Raw genomic sequence first — 25,824 nt, 5'->3', positions numbered from 1 at the left:
CAGATGCCCTCTCCTCTTTGATAAGCCTATAAACAATTCATCTCTGTGTCCTGCCATCCCTCAATTGTTCCCTGGCTGTCTTCCCTACCCATAGTCACAAGGTGGTTGCAGCAGTTTAGGAGTCATAGTCAATGACAACAACAGCCTCCAGAGAAAAAAGAAACCAAGTCTTTGTTGGGACCCCTTTTAAGATAAGGAAAACCTTTGTCAGGAGCTCCCCCAGCAGACTTCACCTGATATCTCTGTGACCAGAAGTGTGACACAAGCTCATGCTAGACCAGTCATTGGCAAGTAGAAGGAGGTTGCTGTTTTTGACTTAGATCAATCAGACCCAACTCCAAGCCAGGGATGCAGTCATTCTCCTCTGAAGTCCCTGGATTTGAGAAGGAAGGTGGATCCCTGCATACAACTGGCATTTTGTTAACCAGGAAGAAGGAAAGAATGAAGGTTGGGTAGATGGCATAAGAGTCTGCTATAATTCCCCTGTCTCTTCTGATGTTAACTGCTCCTCGCCATCATAGCTTTGATCTCTCCAGCTTTCTAGGTCTGAGCTTCTGAGCTTTTCCTTCACTTATTTCATCACCACCTCCACTGGCTTCAATAAGTCACTAACTGGTTGGTTTTGCAAGGACCAGACTCATTTTAAAAGAATAACTTGATATTAGCTTTATAAAATAAACCATTTAATATTTACAAGTCATAAATCAAACACAGTTTCTTCCCAGAATCATTGTAGACCACCAGTCTACCAGCATTTATATCACCTAGTTACCACCTGGGCAGGGAGAAATTACTCAGTGATGTGATAAAGAGCATAAGAGGAAAACACTGGCATGGATTCTTTACCACATTGATCTGGAACTCTTGGCCATGCCTCATCTGTGCTGAGGTGAGATCGCAACCCAACTTCTAGACTTCTCCAATTATCTGTGCCTCTTCCCAGAACCTGCCCCTCTGTCCTATTCCCCACGCCTTCCACTTCCTCTGTCTGACGCTAATTACCTTTTGGGTAACCATTTAAATATTGTGACCCCTTGTGGTGTTTTATATATATATATGTTTTCATCCATAGTTTCTGGCTCATAACTCTAATAGTCCTCCTTATAATGTTGGGGCACTTTAGTCCTCAGGAGACAGAGTCTCTCTCTCTCTGACCTTCGCCTGTCCTTCTTTCACTTGCTCATGGCAGGACTCTAGTCTGATCATGGGTCAAAAGACTCTCATTCCAGAGAGTCCTGCCTCATACCCTAGAGGAAGGCATGCTACACAGAGGCCAAGAAAAGTCTGAACAGACAGGACTTGCTGGGTTTAAATCATGTAGTTTTTGTCCAATGACATCTCTACACAGTTGCCAATCATGCCTATGTAATGAGACCTCCACAAAAACCCTGAAGGACAGGGTTTTGAGAGTTTCTGGACAGCTGAACACATGAAGATTCCTAGAAGGTGTGTGCCCAGGGAGGACACAGAATTTCGGTACCACTCCTCCCATGCCTCACCCTGTGCATCTCTTCATCTATATCCTGTATAAAATCCTCTATAATAAACCACTAAATGTGTTTCCCTGAGTTCTGTGAGCCACTCCAGCAAATTAATTGAACCCAAAGAGGTGTCATGGGAATCCCAACTTGAAGCTGGTTGGTCAGAAGTTCTGGAGGCTTGGACTTGGGTCTGAGGGTACGGGCGGCACTTTTGGGGACTGAGCCCCCAAACTGTGGGATCTGACACTATCTCCAGATAGATAGTGTTAGAACTGGTGTCCACTGCTTGGTGTGTGAGAAAAACTCCTACACTTTTGGACACACAAATCTTCTGTGTTGATGACTGTTGTGATGGTGAGAGAGTAAAGGGAAAACACAGTTTAAGAGAGTTTTTCCCTAAAACACCCATCTAGGCACAGCAAGTACTCTGCTTTGAGATTTCAGACCACAAGGCGACTGCGTATTACAGTGCTTATCCCACTTTAAAGCTTGTTGCATTATCAGTCTCTTCTCTTAATCCCTAAATAAGCTCATGAGCAACAGGCACCATATCCATATTGCTCACCTTTGTACCCCTAGTGCTTAGCACACAGGTGAGGGTCACTGATCATTTTTTTTACTTAACAAGTAAATGACCAAATAGCATCTGTTAACATTACAGCACCACATTCTGTCTTACCCTCTGATAGGTTATCTATTTTTAACTATGCACCACAGAATATAACTTCTCATTGCTATGCCATGATTCGTTTGTGACTGGGGAGGGTGCAAGTCCAACTTTGTAACTGGCTCTTTTCTTGACTAGTGGGGTCCATATACCTGCCATCTTTATCACATCCTGCTCTGACCTGCTTCCATAGCTTTCAGCTGGGGCTGGGGCTGGGGCTGGGACTGAGAGAAGCCCACTGGGGTCCTGCATGAACAGGGTTTCCCGAAGCATTCGGAAGCATTTATATGCCATTGGTGGTACTTGCAATGATTTTAAGTAATACAATTCTTATTTTGTGCTTATTTCTATGGTTAGCTTCTATTCGTGGCAATAAAACTTGTTTTCCATTTTCAGTAGTAATTTACTTTTTTCTTAGTTTCCTTTTTTTTAAAAAAAGAGTTTTTAAGTAAGCTTTGTTTGTAATAGCCAAAAACTGAAAGCAATTCAAATGTCCATTGATAGGTAGACGGATAAACAAAGTGTGGTATATTCGCATTATATCCATATTAATGATAAGTTAATAAAAAGTAAAAAGGAATAAATGATCAATACATGCAACAACATGGATGAATTTCAAAACCACACTGAGTCAAAGAAGGCAGGCAAAAAAGAGTACAAGTACTTATATAAAATTCTAGAAAATGCAATCTAATATATAGTGACAAAAAGCAAATCGTTGGTTGCTTGGGGATGGAGGTGAAGTGAGACATGCATTAAAAAGCAACATAACAAAATTTAAGGGAGAAATTGATTTTTTTAATTCATTATCTTGATTGTGTCGATGGTTCCATGGGTAGAAATACATGTCAAAACTGATTATATTTGTATACTTGAAATATGTGCAGGTTATTCTATGTCAGTGTTTTCTCAAAGTTGTTAGAAAAATAAACTCGATCGTGTAAGGACTTGGGAGCCATTGGCACAAAGTTTTAATTAAGTTCTAAGTACAAAGGGAACCTACTAGAAGGTTGTGAACAACGAAAGATGATTTGGTTAAACATTTCATGCAACAGATTCACTTAAGGCATGTTTTTTTAAAAAAAAAAAAAATCTTACGTGAAATATTCTCACAAATCTCAAAATCTCCCCCAAATAAAGCAGGCTTGCTTATAACTAATTGCTAATACTTTGGATTGGTTAGGTATTTTCCCTCCTAAATGCATAGAAAGGTCAAAACTGGACTGGGGAGACCACATTAATTTTAGTGCAGGTCGAGTAAGAAATAAGCAGAAAATGTGGAAATAAACATGTCTCTTCCCACAGTAAATTGAGGAAGAAATGATGATCAAAGATGCGGAGCACATCCACTAGGCATTTCCTGCATAAAACTCACAGTATAGTAGCTGTTCTTTGAAAAGAGTTGAAATGTCCAGGAGACTTGAGGAAGCAAATATATATATGCTCTATTTCTTTCATAAGAAGATAAGAAATGAGCCAGAATGTATAGCACCAGGAATTTTGACTTTGATAGTGAGCGAGGATCACAAAACATGAATAAGAATGAGATCACATACCACATGGTCCAGGCTTGGCAGGACCATTCGCAAGAGCACAGCCTGTCTGAGAGCCCCACGTTCATGTTTTTTTAGAAGAGGCATGAAAAGAAGTGACCTAACATAGACGATCATAGAAATATAGAATTTTGTTTAAAAACTAAAATCTGAAATCACGATCTTAAAACAAATGGCTTGTTGAGGCCTCGAGTTTCACAGTTGATGGCTAAGGATTAAGGAGAAAAAGGAAACCACTTTCCACCAACTGTAACTTGTTTCTAAAGCACTTTAAAGCACTTGAAGAAACTAAGCACTCGAAGGACACTTTTGAACTATCTTAAACTGATTAACTTGTCATTGACAGAGGCTTTTTCTAACACCTGAGAGCTCGAATATTGTTCCGGTTGAGGTGGAAATGTGATGCATTGTTTATGGATTACTTCATTGTGACCCTGTAGAAACAATCTGACCAAACCAAATATGTTGTCACTGCTGGGAAATGTCTCTTACCTCCTGCTCTGACAGGAAGTCACCACTGTTGATTTAGCTAATAGAATTTCTTAAAAGTTCCTTTGACACACAGAGCTGGAAGTTATGCTTCCTTCTCTCCCTTTTTCAAAAGAGAATCAGACTTATTTTTTAAATGGTCACATTCAACAAATGTTTATGAAGTGCCTACATGTGCTGGATTGGAAGTCTTTCAGCAGGTGTGCTTTGTAGGTAGAGGAGCTGAGGTGTGCACAGTCCATGAGAGTATCATCTTGTAGATAATGTTTGATTACCTGCAGAACTAGTGAAATTGCATTTCTATCTGTGCCTGGACAACAAGGTAAAAGAGGTACTTTTAAGTGAAGCCTAGCTTTAAGTTAAATACAAATCTAGTTGAAAGAGTAGACTTTTTGAGGAACTACTTCAAGCAAATAAAATAAAATTTAATGCACAGCTGCTTCTAAAATTTTCAGCCCAGAAATTGCAACCTATGTTAGTACTGTCTGCTTAAGATTACAAGTTCCTAAAGATGAAGGACGTATCAACGTTTTTCTTTGTTCAATGCCCAAAATACATTTACTCCTGAGAAAACAAGACAGAGAAAGTTAAGGACTTCCCTTTAGCTGTTTACTTTAAGTCCTTCCTAGCTCTTCTCTCTCACTGAGAGAAGACTTAGATGCAAGAGGAGCTAATTAGAGTAGATTTCTCCTGGCTTCTATGTAAAGGTAGTCAGGAATTGGGAAACCAACTTGTGGAATCCAGTGTCATTCTCTAGTTTTGAAATCTTAAAACAAATGCACAAAGAAAAAACAAAGAACTTTTTAACTCATATAGCATTAGCTTTATTTCCCACTGCTGTATTATTAAAACCACCAATAAGAAATCTTAGGATTATCATACCTCTCTCCTTACACCAAGACAAATTTCAAATGGATCAAACACAAAAGCCATCAAAGTAACCAAAGGAAAGATAAAAACTTTTTTTTCATTTACTGCATGGGAGGAGAGACAATATGGTATAAAACCAAAAGTCAAAAAGAAAAACATTCATAAATTAGAGTACGTAAAAATATGCTTCTGGTTTAGAAACAAAACTTCTCTACAGCACACGTACACATACACACAACCATAAACAAAGTCATTTCACACTTGAGGATTTGAGATACTGAGAGCCATGTTTGTTACACATATGACAGAAACAATATATCATTTCCTTGATATTCAAGTAGCCTACAAATCAACCAGAAATAGACTCAAAATTAAAAGGGGCAAATAATATGGTAAAAATATGAATGACTAATGGACGTAGAAAGAGACATTCAATGTAGCTCACTATGAAAGAAATGAAAAACCTATCAATTTGGCAAAGAAGATGTAAAATTTCAGTCTACAGGGTTCATAAGAGTGCAGAAATAGACATTCCACATACACTGTTGGTGACAGAGTAATTTGGTAGACATTTTGTGGAGGGTAACTCTTTGGAGGGTATTTTTTTTTTAATTTTATTATTATTATACTTTAAGTTCTAGGGTACATGTGCACAACATGCAGGTTTGTTACATATGTATACATGTGCCATGTTGGTGTGCTGCACCCTTTAACTCGTCATTTACATTAGGTATATCTCCTAATACTATCCCTCCCCCCTCCCCCCTCCCCCTTCCCCCTTCCCCCCACCCCACAACAGTCCCTGGTGTGTGATGTTCCCCTTCCTGTGTCCATGTGATCTCATTGTTCAATTCCCACCTATGAGTGAGAACATGTGGTGTTTGGTTTTTTTGTCCTTGCGATAGTTTGCTGAGAATGATGGTTTCCAGCTTCATCCATGTCCCTACAAAGGACATGAACTCATCATATTTTTGGCTGCATAGTATTCCATGGTGTATATGTGCCACATTTTCTTAATCCAGTCTATAATTGTTGGACATTTGGGTTGGTTCCAAGTCTTTGCTATTGTGAATAGTGCCGCAATAAACATACGTGTGCATGTGTCTTTATAGCAGCATGATTTATAATCCTTTGGGTATATACCCAGTAATGGGATGGCTGGGTCAAATGGTATTTCTAGTTCTAGATCCCTGAGGAATTGCCACACTGACTTCCACAATGGTTGAACTAGTTTACAATCCCACCAACAGTGTAAAAGTGTTCCTATTTCTCCACATCCTCCCCAGCACCTGTTGTTTCCTGACTTTTTAATGATCGCCATTCTAACTGGTATGAGATGGTATCTCATTGTGGTTTTGATTCGCATTTCTCTGATGGCCAGTGATGATGAGCATTTTTTCATGTGTCTGTTGGCTGCATAAATGTCTTCTTTTGAGAAGTGTCTGTTCATATCCTTTGCCCACTTTTTGATGGGGTTGTTTGTCTTATTGTTGTTGGTTGTGAGAGAGTAATTTGGTAGACATTTTGTGGAGGGTAACTCTTTGGAGGGTATTTTAAACATGGCTTTGATTCAGTAATTTCACCTCTGGAAATTTATCATGTGGATATACTCACAAAAAGTTGTCAATCTGTATGTACAAAGGGTTTCCAATTACAATATTGTTGCCACAAAATCTTGCAAGCAAACAAAATATCAATTAAAAAAGGATTTTTAAAAGTATGCTACATCTGCACCATGGGTTACCATACAGCTGGTAAAAAGAATGCAGTAGGTTTAGATGTAGCAATAGAAGACTCCCAGGATGTATTGTTAATTAAAAAAGAAAGTTGCATAGGAGTATTTCAGTCATGTGTAAAACCTAACTCGGCCATGTCACTCGTGGACACAACTTTCCAATGGCTCCCCACCCCATTCAGAGTAAAAGCCAAAATTCTAACCGTGGCCGAAAGGGTCCTTACGTTCCTGGTCCCTGTTACTTTTTTTTCTTTGACTTTATCTCCTATCACTCCCTCATCATTCACTCTACTCAGCCATGCTGGTCTCCCGGCTGTTCTTCAAACATGCCAGGTGCCTCCTGCCACAAGACCTCTGCACTGGATCCTTCCCTGTGCCTGGAACATTTCCCCTCTCTGCTCACTCCCTCACAGGCTTCAAGCATTTGCACAAATGTCACCCTTTTTGGAGGAGCTTTCCCGGTTAACCTTATTTAAAATCACAATACTCTAACACTCTTTATTTCCCCTTTTCTCCTTTCCAATTTTTCCTTGCACTCATCACCTGCTAAGTGCTATATAGCTTATTTATTAGGATTATTGCCTCTCTTCCTCTATTTGAACATGAGTTTCCATAGTGGCAGGGATGTTTGTCTATATTATTCTCTATTGCATCCCCACTGCTTGGCACCTAGTAGATGCTCAATAAATATTTTTGGATGAGAATTTTATTTTATATCTTTTTAAATGTTTACATTCTTGTTCTGAGGTTGAATCACCCTTGAAATTACAGTGAAAGACTGTAAAAAATGAATAACTCTTGTTATCCCTTTGAGAAATGGCTTTAGCGGAAGCACAAAAAGGCCTTTGCCCTCAGCTTGAACAGCGGCCTCATGGGATGCCCTCAGAGGCCTTGGTTCAGAATTGTTGTGAGGCAGACAGGGCTTTGAATCAGGGCTTATAGTTCCTGATCCCAGACAAAATACTGAGGAACATTACTTTGAGAGGTATTTCAGAGTTCTATAAATATATCTGTTGGGACAAAATGAAAAGAGATAAGAAATTTAGCATAATGATTAGAAAATCCGAAAGCAAACTGAGTTTAAGCCTTGTGTCTTTACCTACTAGCTGTGTAATTAATCTTGATCAATTAGTCTTGCTCTGCCTCAGTTACCTCATCTGTAAAATAGGGATAATAATAGAACTTACTTCCTAAGATTTCTGTGAGGATGGGACGAGTCAATACCTTAAGTCCTGTAGAATGATGTCTGGCATATCATGCACACTGAGTATGTGTTAGCATCTATTAATGTAGACAGCACAAAAAATAAATTTAAAAAAACATCATGTATATCGGCATAAATTCACATGCATCAGCCTGTTTAGGTTCTTTTACACTAATACAGAAACCTAACCTTTTTTTTCTTTCCCTTTTGTGCATATTAAATTGCCCTCAATTTTTACATAGGTACTATTCCATTTTTTATCTGGTGGATATAAGGACAGACCCAAAGGTGAAAAATAAAAGACCTGATGATGAAATAAAAGTCTTCTCATGGAAGTGATTATTGAAGTGTCTTCTCATTTTACCTTCAAGCAAACACGTTTAAGAGGAAAGACAAAAATCCAAACATGTCTGTACTCACAGATGACTTGGTCTGTCATTTGCACACGCCCCTGTTTGTTCACTAAAAGACAGACAATAATATAGATTTCAAAAGAAACTCTGGAGCTGACTCTGAATGTGGGTGGTTGAGTTGATTTCAGAGCATAAAAATTTAGTTTCTATGATCTGCCCACTAGAGTAACTTGAAGTCTTAGCCTGATTTCTGCAATGGTCTCCTAAAGGAAGTAATCAAAGACCAGGCAGGTTCATTCACTCCTCAACCTGAAGCAAGCTGGCATTCTTCTTGACACTTTCTTTTTCTGGTTTTCTTTCATTAAATATATTTTCTGTCTGCCACTGTCCCCCACTGCAGGCAACATGTTGCTGGCACATCTTTTATTTATTTTTATTTTATTTTTATTTTTTAAGACAGAGTCTTGCTCTGTCACCCAGGCTGGAGTGCAGCGGCGCTATCTCAGCTCACTGCAGCCTCCACCTCCTAGGTTCAAGCAATTCTCCTGCCTCAGCCTCTAGAGCAGCTGGGATTACAGGCTCCTGCCACCACACCCAGCTCTGATTCATCTTTCTGCTCACCTCTCGATAAAAAGTAACTGTGCAATCCAAAGGAAAACAGACATTATGGTCAAATCAATCCTAGTCACTTAAAAATCAAGCTTCCTTCACAAAATCTTCATTGAGTATCTCTTTTGGCTCTCTGCTTCAGCTGTTTTCCTTGGGTTCTAACCAGAAACACATTTCTATTGTTTAGTCTTAATGGGAACTATTTTTTAATCCTACTTTTTTCTCTATACCTCCCATAGCTGATTTTCTTTCTCTCATTCTCTCTCTCTCATTTTCTCTCTCTCTTTCTCTCTCTCTCATTCTCTCTCTCTCTCTCTCATTCTCTCTTGTTCCCTCTCTCATCATAAGATTTTTAAAAATTCCTTCCAACTAGAGACGTATTTCTACTATGACACGTGCCATATGGAATAATTCGCTGGCAGATCTAATGCCCCATCTTCTTGTCTCTTTCTCACCCTGCCCAGAATTCCTACACAGCCACTCAACCCCTCAAGTAACCACACAAGTTGAATTTGCCCTTTGACATGCCACTCCTGCCCCCCACTCTGTAAACATTTAACAGCCACACCAGAGAGAAAAGTAAAGGAAGGCTGGCTGTGTGCAGAGCAAAAGCTGGTCAGAGAGACATGATCTGCACCCAACTTGAGAAGGTGACTTGTCCCAGAGCTAATATTTATTTCTCAATGAAACTGTTAGAAGACTGCATAAACTAAAAACCCTTGGATTTAGAGCCTCAAAAAAACTTAAAAGACGATGTCACCTGCCACTTGAGCACTTTTTGTGACCCAGACACTCTCTAAACACTACATGGATTAGTTTGTCCAATCTTCACAACAGCACTATGAGGTAGAGCTAGATATCATTATTATCTCCGTTTTAGTGATGAGGAAACAGGCTCAGAGACATTAAGTAACCTGCCCAAGGTCACCCAACTAGTAAATGGAGAAGACTTCCTTCTTTACCACGAAGCCATCCAGCCCCCATCCCCCTATCATTTTATAGATGAAAAAGCTGAAGCCTTGGGAGAGTGAGTAACAAGCCCACCAGCAGAAATAGTCCTTCTATTGAGTCTCTTCTGATGTCAACCACTGTGTTACCCAGCCAAACCCCAATCTAATAAAATGCAACTTTGTGCTTCTACTGGTCCCTACACTTCTTACCAATCCTCTGTCCCTCTTCAATGCACTTATCTATTTGCACTGGGTCTCTCCCTGCTGGTCCTCAATGGTAAGGGCCTGGTCTTACTGATCTTTTTGTTCCTTGCACATACCTGGCACTTCATCCCACTGGTTTTCCTCTGCTTTTGAGAGGAATGGTAGGATTGATAAGCCATGGGAGATAGAGTAGCAGTATATCCACCACTCATTTGCTGTCCCTGGTTCCAGAATAATGCACATGGAGTACATATGGTTACATTGGAGAATAAATCAGTATTTTAAGTTTACTCCAGTGCCCTGGAAGTTTACTTCAATAACCAGGAATTGAAATCCCATCATGTTGTCGCAATGTGGTTAAGGCCATGTCAGAAAATAACTAGGGTAGCTGGGTTCAGTGGCTCATTCCTGTATTCCTAGCACTTTGGGAGGCTGAGGCAGGTAGGTCACTTGAGGTCAGGAGTTTGAGACCAGCCTGGCCAACAGAACAAACCCCTGTCTCTACTAAATAATACAGAAATTTGCCAGGCGTGATGGTGCACACCTGTAATCCCAGCTACTCAGGAGACTGAGGCAGAAGAATTGCTTAAACCTGGGAGGTTGAAGTTGCAGTGAGCCGAGATCACACCACTGAACTCCAGTCTGGGCAACAGAGAGAGACTGTGTCTCAAAAGAAGAAAAAAAGAAAAAAATGACTAGGGCTATGGACGAAGATTTAAGAGTGTGCATGGGTGGGTTTAGATGCCAGAGTAAGAGATGAGTGCAGAGAAAGGAAATCCCTGGAGACAAATCCCTGGGAACAGTATTTCTTGAGCTCTCCTGGAATTTGGCACAGACAGTCCTGTGCTTAAAGCCAGTGAAATCTGTAGCCCCAGAATGGCTTAGGTTCTAATTATAACGTAAAGTTTGGCCACTCTTTGGATACCAATATTTAGATTCTGTACCTGGAAGGTCTCAGGGTGGAGTGGTAAGCCTAGGGGTAGCAAGTGGTTTTCTTCATTAATTCTGCTCATTTGGTCATTACTACTAGGAATGCTGTATTAAGGATGCTTCTGAGGAAAGCAAGCTGCAATCACTGGGGAAGAAGGGCAAGGATTGATAAGCCATGGGAGGTAGAGTAGCAGTATATCCACCACTCATTCGCTTTCCCTGGTTCCAGAATAGTGCACATGCAGTACATTTGGTTACAATGGAAAATAAATTTTAAGTTGGCTGCAGGGCTCTATAGATCCAAGAATGTTTCACCCATAAATCCCAGTGCTTCCAGAAAGTACTGCTGGACTGTAATCCCAATCATAGCATCTGAGAGAAAATAATGGTTCTTACAAACTCTTTTGTTTTGGTGGACTTTTTTTAGTTTTAGTTTTTATTTTTTTTTTCCAACTTTTAAGTTCAAGGGCACATGTGCAGGATGTGCAGGTTTGTTGCACAGATAAACATGTGCCATGGTGGCTTGCTGCATGTATCATCCCATTACCCAGGCATTAAGCCCAGCATCCACTAGCTATTCCTCCTGATGCTCTCCTTCCCCCCACCCTCCAACAGGTCCCAGTTTGTGTTGTTCCCCCCTATATGTCCATGTGTTCCCATCATTCAGCTCCCACTTATAGTAAAAACATGCGGTATTTGGTTTTCTGTTCCTGCGTTAGTTTGGTAAGGATAATGGCCTCTAGCTCCATCCATGTCCCTGCCAAGAACATGATATTGTTCATTTTTATGACTGCATAGTGTTCCATGGTGTATATGTACCATATTTTCTTTATCCAATCTATCATTGATGGGCACCTAGATTGATTTTTTTTTTAATTTTTAAAAAAACTTTTAGGTTCAGGAGTACATGTGCAGGTTTGTTATATAGGTAAATTTGTGTCATGGGAGTTTATTATATACATAATTTCATCACACAGGTACTAAGCCTAGTACCCAATAGTTATTTTTTCTGGTCCTCTCCCTCCTCCTACCCTCCACCCCCAAGTAAGCCCCAGTGTCTGTTGTTTCCTTCTTTGTGTACATGTGTTCTCATCATTTAGCTCCCACTGATAAGGGAAAACATGCAGTATTTGATTTTCTGTTTCTGTGTTAGTGTAATAAGGATAATGGCCTCCAGTCCCATCCATGTTCTGCAAATGACATGATCTCGTTTTTTTATGGCTGCATAGCATTCCATGGTGTATAGGTATCACAGTTTCTTTGACCACTCTACCATTGATGGGCACCTAGGTTGCTTTCATGTCTTTGGTATTGTGAATAATGCTGCAGTGAACATACACATGCATGGGTCTTCATAATAGAATAATTTTTATTCCTTTGGGTATATACCCAGTAATGGGATTGCTGGGTCGAATGGTATTTCTGTTTCTAGGTCTTTGGGGAATCACCACACTGTCTTCCACAATGGTTGAACTAATTTACAACCCCACCAACAGTGAAAAAGTATGCCTTTATCTCCATAACCTCATCAGCATCTGTTATTTTTTGACTTTTTAATAATAGCCATTCTGACTGGTGTGAGATGGCATCTCCTTGTGGTTTTGATTTGCATTTCTCTACTGATCAGTGATGTTGAACTTTTTTCCATATGTTACAAACTCTTTTGATTGTAATACCTGGAAATATCAATCATTGGAAATCCTTGAGGACAAGTTTCAGGCAGAGAGGTAGGAGGAGAGTCAGCGAGGGCCCTGTCAAGGGAGCCAAGGGGATTAAAGGGCATCAAGGCAGGTATTTGGCTAGTCCAAGTGCTGCAGAGATCAGTGCCAGGTCCTGGGAACAGAAAGATCAGTAAAACATGGCTCCATGGCACACCAAGGATGAACTGCTGGGAGCATTATCTGTAGAAAGTTTTAAAATAACAACAAAACCAACTCAAAATTCAATGCTTTTTATTATTGTCAGGCACTGGCAACTCTAAACAATGTCAGTGATAAAATACTCTTCTCTCAAAACATCTCTTATTAGTCTAAGTTCTAATCAATTGATTGCTGAGTTTTAATAATATATAGGTAAGATTAATATTAGCAGGTTTTTATTTCCTATATTTTAATAAATACTGTATTGTACATGGAAGATATTCGGAGAATTCCCAGTTACATAATTGCTACATATGTTTGTTTTGAGTAAAATTTGTAGCAATTTGTTTCAATGTGTTTTGGGCTCAGTGTGTCTCCAAACCTTTGGTATCACATATTCCTGCATTTAAACAGAAGACCTAAAATTATAAATGGCAACGTAGGGATTGTAAAGATGAAAAATACAACTTGAGTTATTTTAACTCTGCCGTTCTCTGTAAACACATGGAGTTTTTATTTGTATTTAAATTTTTTGACTACAGAGCCATGTCAAGGCTGCTAGAATTGATCCCAAATAAACAAAGACATGGACCTTATTGCAATTTGTGGAATATATTGTGCAGAGAGATTTTTATGAATTTCTGCCAAACTTACATTTCAGACCTTTCCTTTATATCTGTTACTTTGTGCAAAAGTTTCCAAAATTAATTTTTAAAACACATTCTTTAATCAACCATAAGTGAAGATAGACTGAGAAATCTGGCTAGCCATCTATTGAACATGAATATGTGAAAAGAATAATTTTGATAAAGTCATTGGCAAATGCACATAAGTCAAGGAAACAGAAATATAATACTGTCATTCATTTCTGTGGCAGACCAATTGGTAGGTATGAATTTTTTCCTTTTGTTCAAAACATACAGAGGCATAATTAAAACACATTAAGCCATCTTAATTTTTGTGTATTATAATATTATCTTTTTAAATATTTTTTAATCGGACATGACCATATACATGAAACATAATAATAGAAAATTTCTACTTTCTGCATTTCTTTTCTGGCCACTATTATTCACTTCATTTCATGATTATTATTGAAAACAATGTCAACATATTGAGGAGGAAGGTATTTAAAAAATGATCTTCTCAGCCAGGCACGGTGGCTCACGTCTGTAATCCTAGCACTTTGGGAGGCTGAGGCGGATGGATCACCTGAGGTCGGGAGTTCGAGAGCAGCCTGACCAACATGAAGAAACCCCATCTCTACTAAAAGTACAAAATTAGCTGGACATGGTGGCACATATCTGTAATCCCAGCTACTCGGGAGGCTGAGGCAGGAGAATTGCTGGAATCCGGGAGGCAGAGGTTGTGTGAGCCGAGATCGCGCTACTGCACTCCAGCCTGGGCAACAAGAGAAAACTCCATCTCAGAAAAAAAAAAAAAAGATCTTCTCAGGGTGTCAAATATGCTAGGTATGCCATGAAGTGGAGAAGCCTGCAACCCTGCAGGGACAGACTCAACTTGATCAGATGAGGTTAATAAAAGGGTGCAGGTGATGTGAAACAGAGTGTGTGGGCAACAGTGGAAGCACAAGGTTGCCAGTTCTCTAAGGGGAAGGGTTGGGTGGAGAGTTTCAGAAAAGACTTGATAGAGGGATTATTAGCTAGCTATGGGAGTTTGGGGTGTTCTAGGGCTACACTTCCTGGAAAATCATGAGGTCAGAGAGGCAGCTGGCCCAGTGGTAAAGGATGCACTTTCCTCCACTTACAGCTTGGCAAGTTATGTAATGTCTCTGGGCTGCATAAGTAAAATGAAAAGCAAGGATAATATTAGTACCTGCCTTATTAGACTGTTGAGAGAATTAAATGAGAATAGCACTGAGAATAGCACTCAGACACTTCTGAGCCACGAAAGCCAGGCTTACATAATAGTTATGAGGAAAGCTTGGAGTCGTTTTAGTGATGCCAGACTGTAAGGTAAAGGAATCAGTGGCTGGAAGGGATTCAGGTTCCAGTAGATCAAACCATACTTCCTAGAAGTTTGGCCCGAATGGATAGAGATGCTATAGAAGATGGAAGATGAAGGAAGGGAACAGACTTTGTGGATCCCACCAGACTTCCACACAAATACCAGCTTAACCTAGAGCAGTCTTCCCCATGCCCCATCAGTTACTATCAATCCCATCACCCTCTTCATTTCCCACATAGTGCTTGATGCTAACATCCATGCTTCTCATTCATTTATTTGTTTATTGTCTTCCCCACCATCAGCCCCCTTCACCTTAGAATGTAACTTTAATGAGAGCAGCAACCTTGACTGTCTTTTCTACTCCTGCATCTACAAAGCCTAGAATTGCTTTGCTCCTCCATAAATATTGTTAAATTAATTATTGAATTAATGCCATATATCCTCAATCCATTTAAAGGGGGGTGATTTCAGCTCATTTGTCTGCAGAGGGAAAGAATCCAGGAATGGGGGAAAGCCTGACAATACCGGAGAGCAGGAATTATTCGGAGCTTAGGATCAAATGCACCAGTAGGGGGATGAGAGTGGACATGATAGAGAATAGTTCTCACCCTGGATATCACGTTTCATATAGAGCTGACTAATATCCCTCTACCTCTCACTCCCAGACAGCTGGACTCTGATACTCATGTGATTAGGCACATGCTGTCATTAATCATCTTTATAAAATAGCTCAAAGAAAATTACACCCAGCAAGTAGCCATCCAACCTTGTTACGGTCCTCGCATGTTGGTTTGCTCCCTAAAATAAGCAGCCCTTGTCTCAGTCTTTCAGCAACCCGAAAAGCTGCAGGAGTAGTTTATATGAAGTCTATTTAGACTCCACATGGGAACGGAAAGAAGCTTTTGGCTGAGATAAAACAACTCATCTAAATGTAGTCAACAAGAGAGTACTCAAATCTCCAGAAATTGTTTAAATAGAAAGAAAAATCTCCTGTGGATAAGAAGTTGCAGCTAGAGAAAGACTAGCAGAATGGAGAGAATTTCTGACTTCTAAATTTTTAAACAAATAAATCACCAAGACATATAGCAGTGTGCTTAAAATAAAGGCTGCACAGTTTGCCCTGTATTTAAGTGCATGCGTACAGGGATAATACCTTTCTGGTGACATTTGTCCTTAATATAGTTATTTATCTTCAGGAAGACTTCTCACTGGCACACTTGGCAAAGGTAAAATTCGGTCCATTATGACCATTGATTTGGAAATGCATAAAATACTGGGATCCACAACAAACTGCATGATAAGCAGTAGTGAAAACTACAAATATGGCTGGGTGTGGCGCGGTGGCTCATGCCTATAATCCCAGCACTCTGCAAGGCTGAAGTGGGGGAATCACCTGAGTTCAGGAGTTCGAGACCAGCCTGGCCAACATGGTGAAACTCTGACTCCACTAAAAATACAAAAATTAGCTGGGTGTGGTGGCACATGCCTGTAATCCCAGCTACTCAGGAGGCTGAGGCAGGAGAATCACTCGAACCCAGGAGGCGGAGGTTGAGGTGAGCTGAGATCGCACTGCTGCACTCCAGCCTGCATGACAGAGCAAAACTCTATCTCAAAAAAAAAAAGAAAAAAAAAACCCTGCAAGTATAATCAAAAGATATTTCTTTATTTTAAGTTCCAGGGTACATGTGCAGGATGTACAGGTTTGTTACACAGGTAAATGTGTGCCATGGTGGTTTGCTGCACCTATCAACCCATCACCTAGGTATTAAGCCCAGTATGTATTAGCTATTTTTCCTAACGCTCTCTCCACCGTGCCCTCCCCTGACAGGCCGCAGGGTGTGTTGTTCCCCTCCCTGTGTCTATGTGTTCTTATTGTTCAGCTCTCACTTATGAGTGAGAACATGCAGTGTTTGGTTTTCTGTTCCTGCATTAGTTTACTGATGATAATGGCTTCTGGTTTCATCCATGTCCCTGCAAAGGCCATGAGCGCATTCCTTTTTATGGCTTCATAATATTCCTTGGTGTATATATACCACGTTTTCTTTATCTAGTCTGTCATTGATGGGCATTTGGGTTGATTCCCTGTCTTTGCTATTATGAATAGTACTGCAATGAACATACATGTGCATGTATCATTATAATAGAATGATTTCTATTCCTTTGGGTATATACCCAGTAATGGGATTGCTAGGTCAAATAGTATTCCCTGTTCTAAATCTTTGAGGAGTTGCCACACTGTCTTCCACACGGTTGAACTAATTTACATTCCCACCAACAATGTAAAAACATTCCTATTTCTCTGCAACCTCACCAGCACCTGTTGTTTCTTGACTTTTTAATATCTCATCAAAAGATATTTCTACAGACTTTTGTAATGGTGAAGAATGTAAGTTGAATTTCATTTTCGGTGTAATTATTATTAGTGAAATCAGATAATGTGGTAAACAAAAATAGGAGTATTTTTCTCAGATAAGTTAGAAGAGGACATCTGATGGAAATAAAAAGATCTCTACAGACATCCCAACCCTCATTAGGAGTGTTATTGAGTCATATCTAATTTAGGGGTTCCGGACTACATTTCTCTTCTTGGTGTTGTAATACTATATTTTGTCAATATTTTAAACCAGCATGACCATATATATGACACACAATAACCGAAATGTTTCACTTTCTAAATATCTTTGTTTCCCAATAAATGTTTTAATTAATTAAGTTTTGCATTAAAGCCATATATCCTCAATCCCATTTAAAGAGCTCATTTGTCAGCAGAAATAGTACAAGGAGTGGGGAAAGTTTGACAATACTGGACAATAAGAATTCATCAGGAATCTTCATTCCCAATATTTGCACTCATTCATTCAGCCAAAAATCATCAAGCTCCTACCCTGTGTTAGGCATTTTCATAGATAGTAGAGATGGAGGGGTCAGCATGTTGAAGACTCTGCCCTTCTATAGCTAAATTCTGAGGGAAGAGGCAAATAATAGGGTAATAATAAAAAGGGAAAGCCAATGATAACTGATATGCAGGTTACTAAACAGAAGGTTCGGCCAAGTGCAATAGTTCATACTTGTAATTGCAGCACTTTGGGAGGCCAAGGCAGGTGGATTACTTGAGCTCAGGAGCTCAAGACCAGCCTGGTCAATATGGCAAAGCCCCACCACAAAAAAAAAAAAAATTAGCTGGGTGTGGTGGTACATGCCTGTAGCCCCAGCTACTAAGGAGGCAGAGGTGGAAGGACCACCTGAGCCGAGGAGGTTGAGGCTGCAGTGAGCCATGAGTGGGCAACTCACTGCCTCACTGCACTCCAGCCTGGGCAATAGCATGAGACTCTTTCTTAAAAGGAGAAGAAAGAAGGAAGAAGGAGGAAGGAGGAAGGAGGAAGAAGGAGAAGGAGAAGGAGAAGAAGAAGAAGAAGAAGAAGAAGAAGAAGAAGAAGAAGAAGAAGAAGAAGAAGAAGAAGAAGAAGAAGAAGAAGAAGAAGGAGGAGGAGGAGGAGAAGAAGAAGAAGGAGAAGAAGAGGAGGAGGAGGAGGAGGAAGAGAGGAGGAGGGGGGAGGGGAGGGGGAGGGAGGAGGAGGAAGGAGGAGGAAGAAAGAAGAAGAAGGAGGAGGAGGAGAAGGAGAAGAGGAAGAAAGAGGAAGAAGAAGAGGAAGAAGAAGAAAGCTGTAATAGTGAATGGCTGGTGGCCACTTTCAATAGGGTGGTCAGGAAAGGCCTCTTGCCAAATGCAACATTTAAGCTGAGGCCTGGATATTAATGAAAAGCCAGGTGTGCAAGCATCTGGACAAAGAGACTCCAGGCAGAGAGCACCCATGCAAAGGTCCTGAGGAAGAAAAAAGCTTGTGATTTTTCAGGAATTGAAAGAAGGTGCATATAGCTGGTGCATGGTAGTTAAAGTAGGGAGTGGTACAAAAAGTGTAGAGGTAGGCAGCAGCCCAATCACATAGGGCTTTTTATTTCAGGATAAGGCATTTGGATGCAGCTACGGTCTCAATGTTTGCGCCTCCCAAGATTCATAATCCCCTATGTAACAGCATGATCCCAATGTAATAGCATTAACAGGTGGGGCCTCTAGGAGGTGATTAGGTCATTGAGGGTAAAGCCTTTGTGAATGGGATTAGTGTCTTTATAAAAGAGGCTCAAGGGAGCTTGTTCTCCACCTGCACCGTGTGAGGATGCAGCCAGAAGGCGCCATCTATAAAACAGAGATCAATCCCTCACCAGACACCAAACCTGCCAGCACCTTCATTTTGGACTTCCCAGACTCCATAAATTTCTGTTGTTTATAACTTATCCAGCCTAAGTTATTAAATTAGCCAAAACAGACTAAGACAGATGCTAAATGTAATGGGCAGCCATTGGAAGGTTTTTTAAAAACAGAATACGCATTTTTAAAATATTGTAGCAGCTTCATGGATAATGGACCATGGGAAAGTAAGAGAGGAAGCAGTGGGGGACCATCTGGAAGGAAAGAGATACTGGTGGTTAGGACGAGCACTGAGACAGTGGAGATGCTGAGAACTATTCAGGATGTATTTTGGAAAGCCACAAGACTGGTGAATAAATTGGGTAGAAGTTTAATAGGAAAATAGAAATCAAAGATGTCCAGGCTTTTGACCTGGGCACAGGTGGATGGTGATTCCATTCACTGAGATGAAAAAGACTGGGAAGGCTGCTTGGGAAGGAGGATCAAAAGTCCTGTTTTGAACAGATTAAGTTTGAAATGCCTATTGGACATCCAGATGAAGATTCCCAATAAGCAACTAGATTTTCAGATCTAGATAGAGTTCAGGAGCAAGGTCAAAAGAGATACAGATTTAAGAATCATCAACAGTTGGTATTTAAAGCAATGAAACTGGGCAAGCCTATCCAGAGAGAAGGCAGACAGATAAGATAGAAAAGGCTGAGGCCAAAGCTCTGGAGCACAACATTTAGAAGCTCCAGAGTAGTAACAACAAGCAAGAGAAACCAAAGAGTAATTAGTAAGATAGAAGGGAAACAAAGGACTGTGGCATCGTGGAAGTTTTCAAGATTAAAGTTTCAAGAAGGGGCATATGGTCAACCTTGGCAAATATCATACCAAGAAACTGACTACAACGAAGACAAAGAATTGCCAACTATTTGGCAAGATTTCAGTCAGCAAAGACTTTGAAAAGAGCAGATCCACTGGAGAGGGATCAGGAAAAAACCACAGGAGGTGAGAAAGTGAAAACATTTTGTTTCAATAACTCTTTTAAGGATTTTTCAGATAAAGCCAGACTGGGAATTAAATGAGCCCAGTCCAAGAGACAATATGTCACAAAGACAGTGGTGATACTAGAGACCCAGCCTGCCCCTGTTCCATCAGCTTCAGCCTAATGTGGCCATAAAGGAATTGTAGCCCAGTGTGTCAGATTTCTGATTTTTTAAGAAAATCTCGGCAGCTATATTTGTATTTGAAATTTCTCAATTGTTCCATGTTGACTCAATTTATTTAAAAAAAAAATCATGACAATCAAACAAATCCATCTGTAGGCCCGAGGTTTGACTAATGAAAATCCCTGGTCTAGTGATTAGAAGTGGAAGAGAAGGAGGAGGCCTGTCCTCTGCTCTCAATTCTCTACCTGTGTTCTCACTCTGAGTAATATCCACCTCACATACTTAGTTTTCTGTATTCTGTTCTAAGAATTTTAACTACTTTATTTTTGTCTAAATGATACACAATAACTAGTTTTATCATTTCTCGGTTCAATTGATTAGTTGTTTGATTTATTCAATTAAGTATTTATTAAACAAGCACTAAGCAAGTAGAAGAGAAAATTAAAAGCTTAACATTTACAATAGCAGAAAATAAAATATCACATACCTAAGAATAAATCTAATAAAGGATGGGCAAAGTTTCTACACACAAAAAAAGAGCCTACATTTTTTGGAGAAAGTAAAAATGATGTTAAATAATGAAAACATGTTGCATGTTCAGCAACTGGAAGATTTAACATATAAAGATACCAGCTCTCTCCCAATTACTCTATTGATTCAGTAGCTCATCATGAGGAAGGCAATCTCAGTCAAAGTCCCAGAAGGTTATTCTCATGGGAATTGACAACGAGATTATAAAATTTAAATGGAAATGCAAATGGCCATGAATGTCATGGGAATTGAAGAACAAAGTTGGACAGCAAGATTTACTGTAAAAGCTACAATAATTAAAACACTGTGGTATTGGCACTAGACTAGACAAATTGACAGTAGAACAAGATAGAGAATACAGGAACAAACCCATGCATACAGAATCACTTGAATTAGGACAAAGCATAGCCTTTTCAATACATGGTGCTGGGACAACTGGAAATTCATTTGAAAAAAATTGAGTTGGACTCCATATACACAAAAGTCAATTCCAGTTATGTTATAGTTCTAAGTTGAAAGGTGAAATAAAGTTTCTATAAGAAAACATAGGAGAATATCTTCATGACCTTGAAGTAGTCAAAGATTTTTAAACAGGACACAAGAAACATTAAGGTGCCATAAAAGAAAAGAAAAGATTGATTGGCCAGGCGTGGTGGCTCACACCAGCACTTTGGGAGGCTGAGGTAGGTGGATCACAAGGTCAGGAGATCGAGACCATCCTGGCCAACATGGTAAAACCTTGTCCCTACTGAAAATACAAAAATTAGCTGGGTGTGGTGATACGTGCCTGTAGTCCCAGCTACTCATGCAGCTGAAGCAGGAGAATCCCTTGAACCTGGGAGGCGGAGGTTGCAGTGAGCCGAGATCGCACCACTGTACTCCAGCCTGGGAACAGAGCAAGACTGTCTCAAAAAAAAAAAAAATGATTAAGTGAATCATATTAAAATAAGAACTTCTGTTTATCAAAAGCCTCCATTAAGAAAGTGAAAAAAAACAAGCCACAGAATGGGAGAATATGTTTGCAACACCTATACCTGATAAAAGATTTATATCCAAAATATATGTGGAAGCCCGCTGCTTCAAATCATAGGAAATAAAGATAAATAACCCAATTAAAGGGAAGAATGGGCAAATATTTAAAGGGCACTTCACAAAAGAGGATGTTCAAATTACAAAAAACGTATGAATAGGCTCAAGATTATTATCCATCAAAGAAATGCAAATTAAAGCCACAATGAAATCCCACTACAGCTCTAGCAAAATGGCTGCAATTTAAAAGACCTGTAATTCCAAGCTGCTGGAAAGCATGAAGAGCAACTGAAACTCTTATCTACCACTGAGAAGAACGTAAATTGGTGTAACGACTTTGGAAAACTAACAATTCCTACTAATGTCAAATGTATGCATTGGGAACTTACTCATGACCCAGTAATTCCATAATTTCTTGAACTTGGTGGTAGCATTCAGTTCATGAAAATTTATCGTATGGTACACTTATGGTCTGTGAACATTTTTCTGTATTTGTTTCCATTCCATGAATAGATTCATTTTTAAAAATGCTTAGTGAGTACCTATGATGCACTAGACATGGTGCAGATATCAGGAACATGGTATAAACTAGAAGACCATGGGCCCTGCTCTCATGAAACTGAGTCAAATAAGGAATTAAAAGAGCTAACTATTTTTTAATTTGTATAAAAACAAAAATTGTGTACAAATAAGAGCCCATCTTGAAGCTTAAAAATAAGTGTATAAAAATAGTCACATTTGGTGACTATTCCTTCATTTTGGTGTTTGTAAGGCATTCTGTATGTTCACTTTTTCTGACACTGCATTTACCATTTCCTCCTCATCTTTTGACAAGGGTAGAAATATTCTCTACCCTGCGTGAGGCTCACTTCTTCCACCTATCCTCTGAGGCCTATCATACATGTATTTATCTCTATCAACACATGATATTGTTATTTTTCATTTACATGAATGTCTCCTCCACTAGACTGTGAAGTTCTTGATATCACACAAGTACTGTCACTATTCTTTAATTCTCATGCCTAGCAGAGTGCTTGAGCTATATATAGTAGGTACTTTATAAATACTAGTGGGATGGAAGAAAGGAAGGCTACAGATATACAACTTCTATGTAGGATACTTACATTCTTTCATTTTTCTTATGACATATCTTAAAAATATATTTGAACAATAATCGTTTAGTCAGTTCCTGGTACATAAATTTACTGAAGATGAGAATCTTCAATCTGGTGACATAAAGAGTCCCTTTCTCATAATTTCATTTTTTAAAATTATTTTTATTTTTCCATAGGTTATTGGGGTACAGGTGGTATTTGGTTACATGATTAAGTTCTTTAGTGGTGATTTGTGAGATTTTGGTGCACCCATCGCTGAGCATCACACATTGTACCCTATTTGTAGTCTTTTATCCCTCACCCCCTTCCCACCTCTCCCCCCAAGTCCCCAAAGTCCATCGTATCATTCTCATGCCTTTGTGTCCTCATAGCTTAGCTCCCACATATCAGTGAGAACATACGATGTTTGGTTTTTCATTCCTCAATTACTTCACTTAGAATAATAATCTTCAGTCTCATTCAGGTTGCTGCAAATGTCGTTAGTTCTTTCCTTTTTATGGCTGAGTTGTATTCCATCATATATATATATATCACAGTTTATTCACTTGTTGATTGATGGGCATTTTGGTTGGTTCCACAATTTTGCAATTGCAAATTGTGCTGTTACAAACATGTATGCAAGTATCTTTTTCAAATAATGACTTCTTTTTCTCCGGGTAGATACCCAGTAGTGGGATTGCTGGATCAAATGGTAGTTCTACTTTTAGTTCTTTAAGGAATCTCCACACTGTTTTCCATAGTGGCTGTACTAGTTTACATTCCCACCAGCAGTGTAAAAGTGTTCCTGTTCACCACATCCATGCCAATATCTACTGTTATTTCATTTTTTGATTATGGTCATTCCTGCAGGAGTAAGGTGGTATCACATGGTGGTTTTGATTTGCATTTCCCTGATCATTAGCAATGTTGAGCAATTTTTCAGATGTTTGTTGGCCATTTGTACAACTTCTTTTGAGCATTGTCTATTCATGCCCTTAGCCCACTTTTTGATGGGATTGTTTGTTTTTTTTTCTTACTGATTTGTTTAAGTTTGTTGTAGATTCTAGATATTAGTCCTTTGTCAGATGTATAGATTGTGAAGATTTTCTCCCACTCTGTGGGTTGTCTGTTTACTCTACTTACTATTCCTTTCGCTGTGCAAAACTCTTTAGTTTAATTAAGTCCCAGCTATTTATCTTTGTTTTATTGCATTTACTTTTGGGTTCTAGTTCATGAAATCCTTGCCTAAGCCAATGTCTGGAAGGATTTTTCCAATGTTATCTTCTAGAATTTTTATAGCTTCAGGTCTTACATTTGAGTCCTTAATCCATCTTAAGTTCATTTTTGTATAAGGCGAGAGTTGAGTATTCAGTTTCATTCTCATACATGTGGCTAGCCAATTATCCCAGCACCATTTGTTGAAAATGGTGTCCTTTCCCCTACTTTATGTTTGTGTTTGCTTGTTGAATATCAGTTGGATGTAAGTATCTGGGTTTATTTCTGGGTTCTCTATGCTGTTCCATTGGTCTATGTGCTTTTTTATACCAGTACCATGCTGTTTTGGTGACAATGACCTTATAGTATAGTTTGAAATCAGGTACTATGATGCCTCCAGATTTGTTATTTTTGCTTGGTCTTGCTTTGGCTATGTGGGCTCTTTTTTGATTCCATATGAAGTTTAGAATTTTTTTTTCTAATTCTGTGAAGAATGATGGTGGTATCTTGATAGGGATTGTGTTGAATTTGTACATTGCTTTTGGCAGTATGTTCATATACACAATATCGATTCTATCCATCCATTAGCATGGGATGTCTTTCCATTTGTTTGTGTTGTCTGTGACTTCTTTCAGCAGTGTTTTGTAGTTTTCCTTGTAGAGGCCTTTCACTTCCTTGGTTAGGTATATTCCTAAGTATTTTATTTTTTTACAACTATTGTAAAAGGGGTTGAGTTCTTGATTTGATTCTACACTTGGTCACTGTTGGTTTATAGAAGAGCTACTGATTTATGTACATTAATCCTGTATCCAGAAACTTTGCTGAATTCTTTTGTCCATTCTAGGAGCTCTCTGGAGGAGTCTTTAGGGTTTTCAAGGTAAACGATCATATTGTCAGCAAACGGTGACAGTCTGACTTCCTCTTTACCAATTTGGATGCCTTTTATTTCTTTCTCTTGTCTGATTGCTCTGGCTAGGACTTCCAGTACTGTGCTGAAGAGGAGTGGTAAGAGTGGCTATCCTTGTCTTATTTCGGTTCTCAGAGGGAATGCTTTCAACTTTTTGCCATTCAGTATTATGTTGTCTGTGGGTTTGTCTTAGATGGGTTTTATTATATAGAGGTATGTTCCTTGTATGCCAGTTTTGCTGAGAGTTAATCATAAAGGTATGCCACATTTTGTTGAATGCTTTTTCTGCATCTATTGAGATGATCATGTGATTTTTGTTTTTAATTCTGTTTATGTGGTGTATCACATTTATCGACTTGCATATGTTAAACCATCCCTGCATCCCTGGTATGAAACCCACTTGATCATGGTGGATTATCTTTTTGATTTCAACACTTCCAAACATGTGATAGTTGAGTTGTCTCAGTCACCATGCGGCAGTCCAAACTGTACATTGTTTACCCACTAATATCATCAAACTACTAAATATATCTAAAGTAAGTACTTTATAGCCCTCAAAATGTTTGTATTAATCCATTTTCACACTGCTGATAAAGACATAGCCAAGACTGGGAAATTTACAAAAGTAAGAGGTTTAATGGACTTACAGTTTCACGTGGCTAGGGAAGCCTCACAGTCATGGCAGAAAGCAAAAGAAGCAAGTCACGTCTTACATGGATGGCAGTAGGCAAAATGAGAGAGCTCGTGCAGGGAAACTCCTGTTTATAAGACCATCAGACCTTGTGACACTTATTCACTATCATGAGAACAACACAGGG

The sequence above is a fragment of the Gorilla gorilla genome, chromosome 4 (assembly GCF_029281585.2).
Source record: "Gorilla gorilla gorilla isolate KB3781 chromosome 4, NHGRI_mGorGor1-v2.1_pri, whole genome shotgun sequence".
NCBI classification, from domain to species: Eukaryota; Metazoa; Chordata; class Mammalia; order Primates; family Hominidae; genus Gorilla; species Gorilla gorilla.
This window is presented reverse-complemented; position numbering follows the sequence as displayed.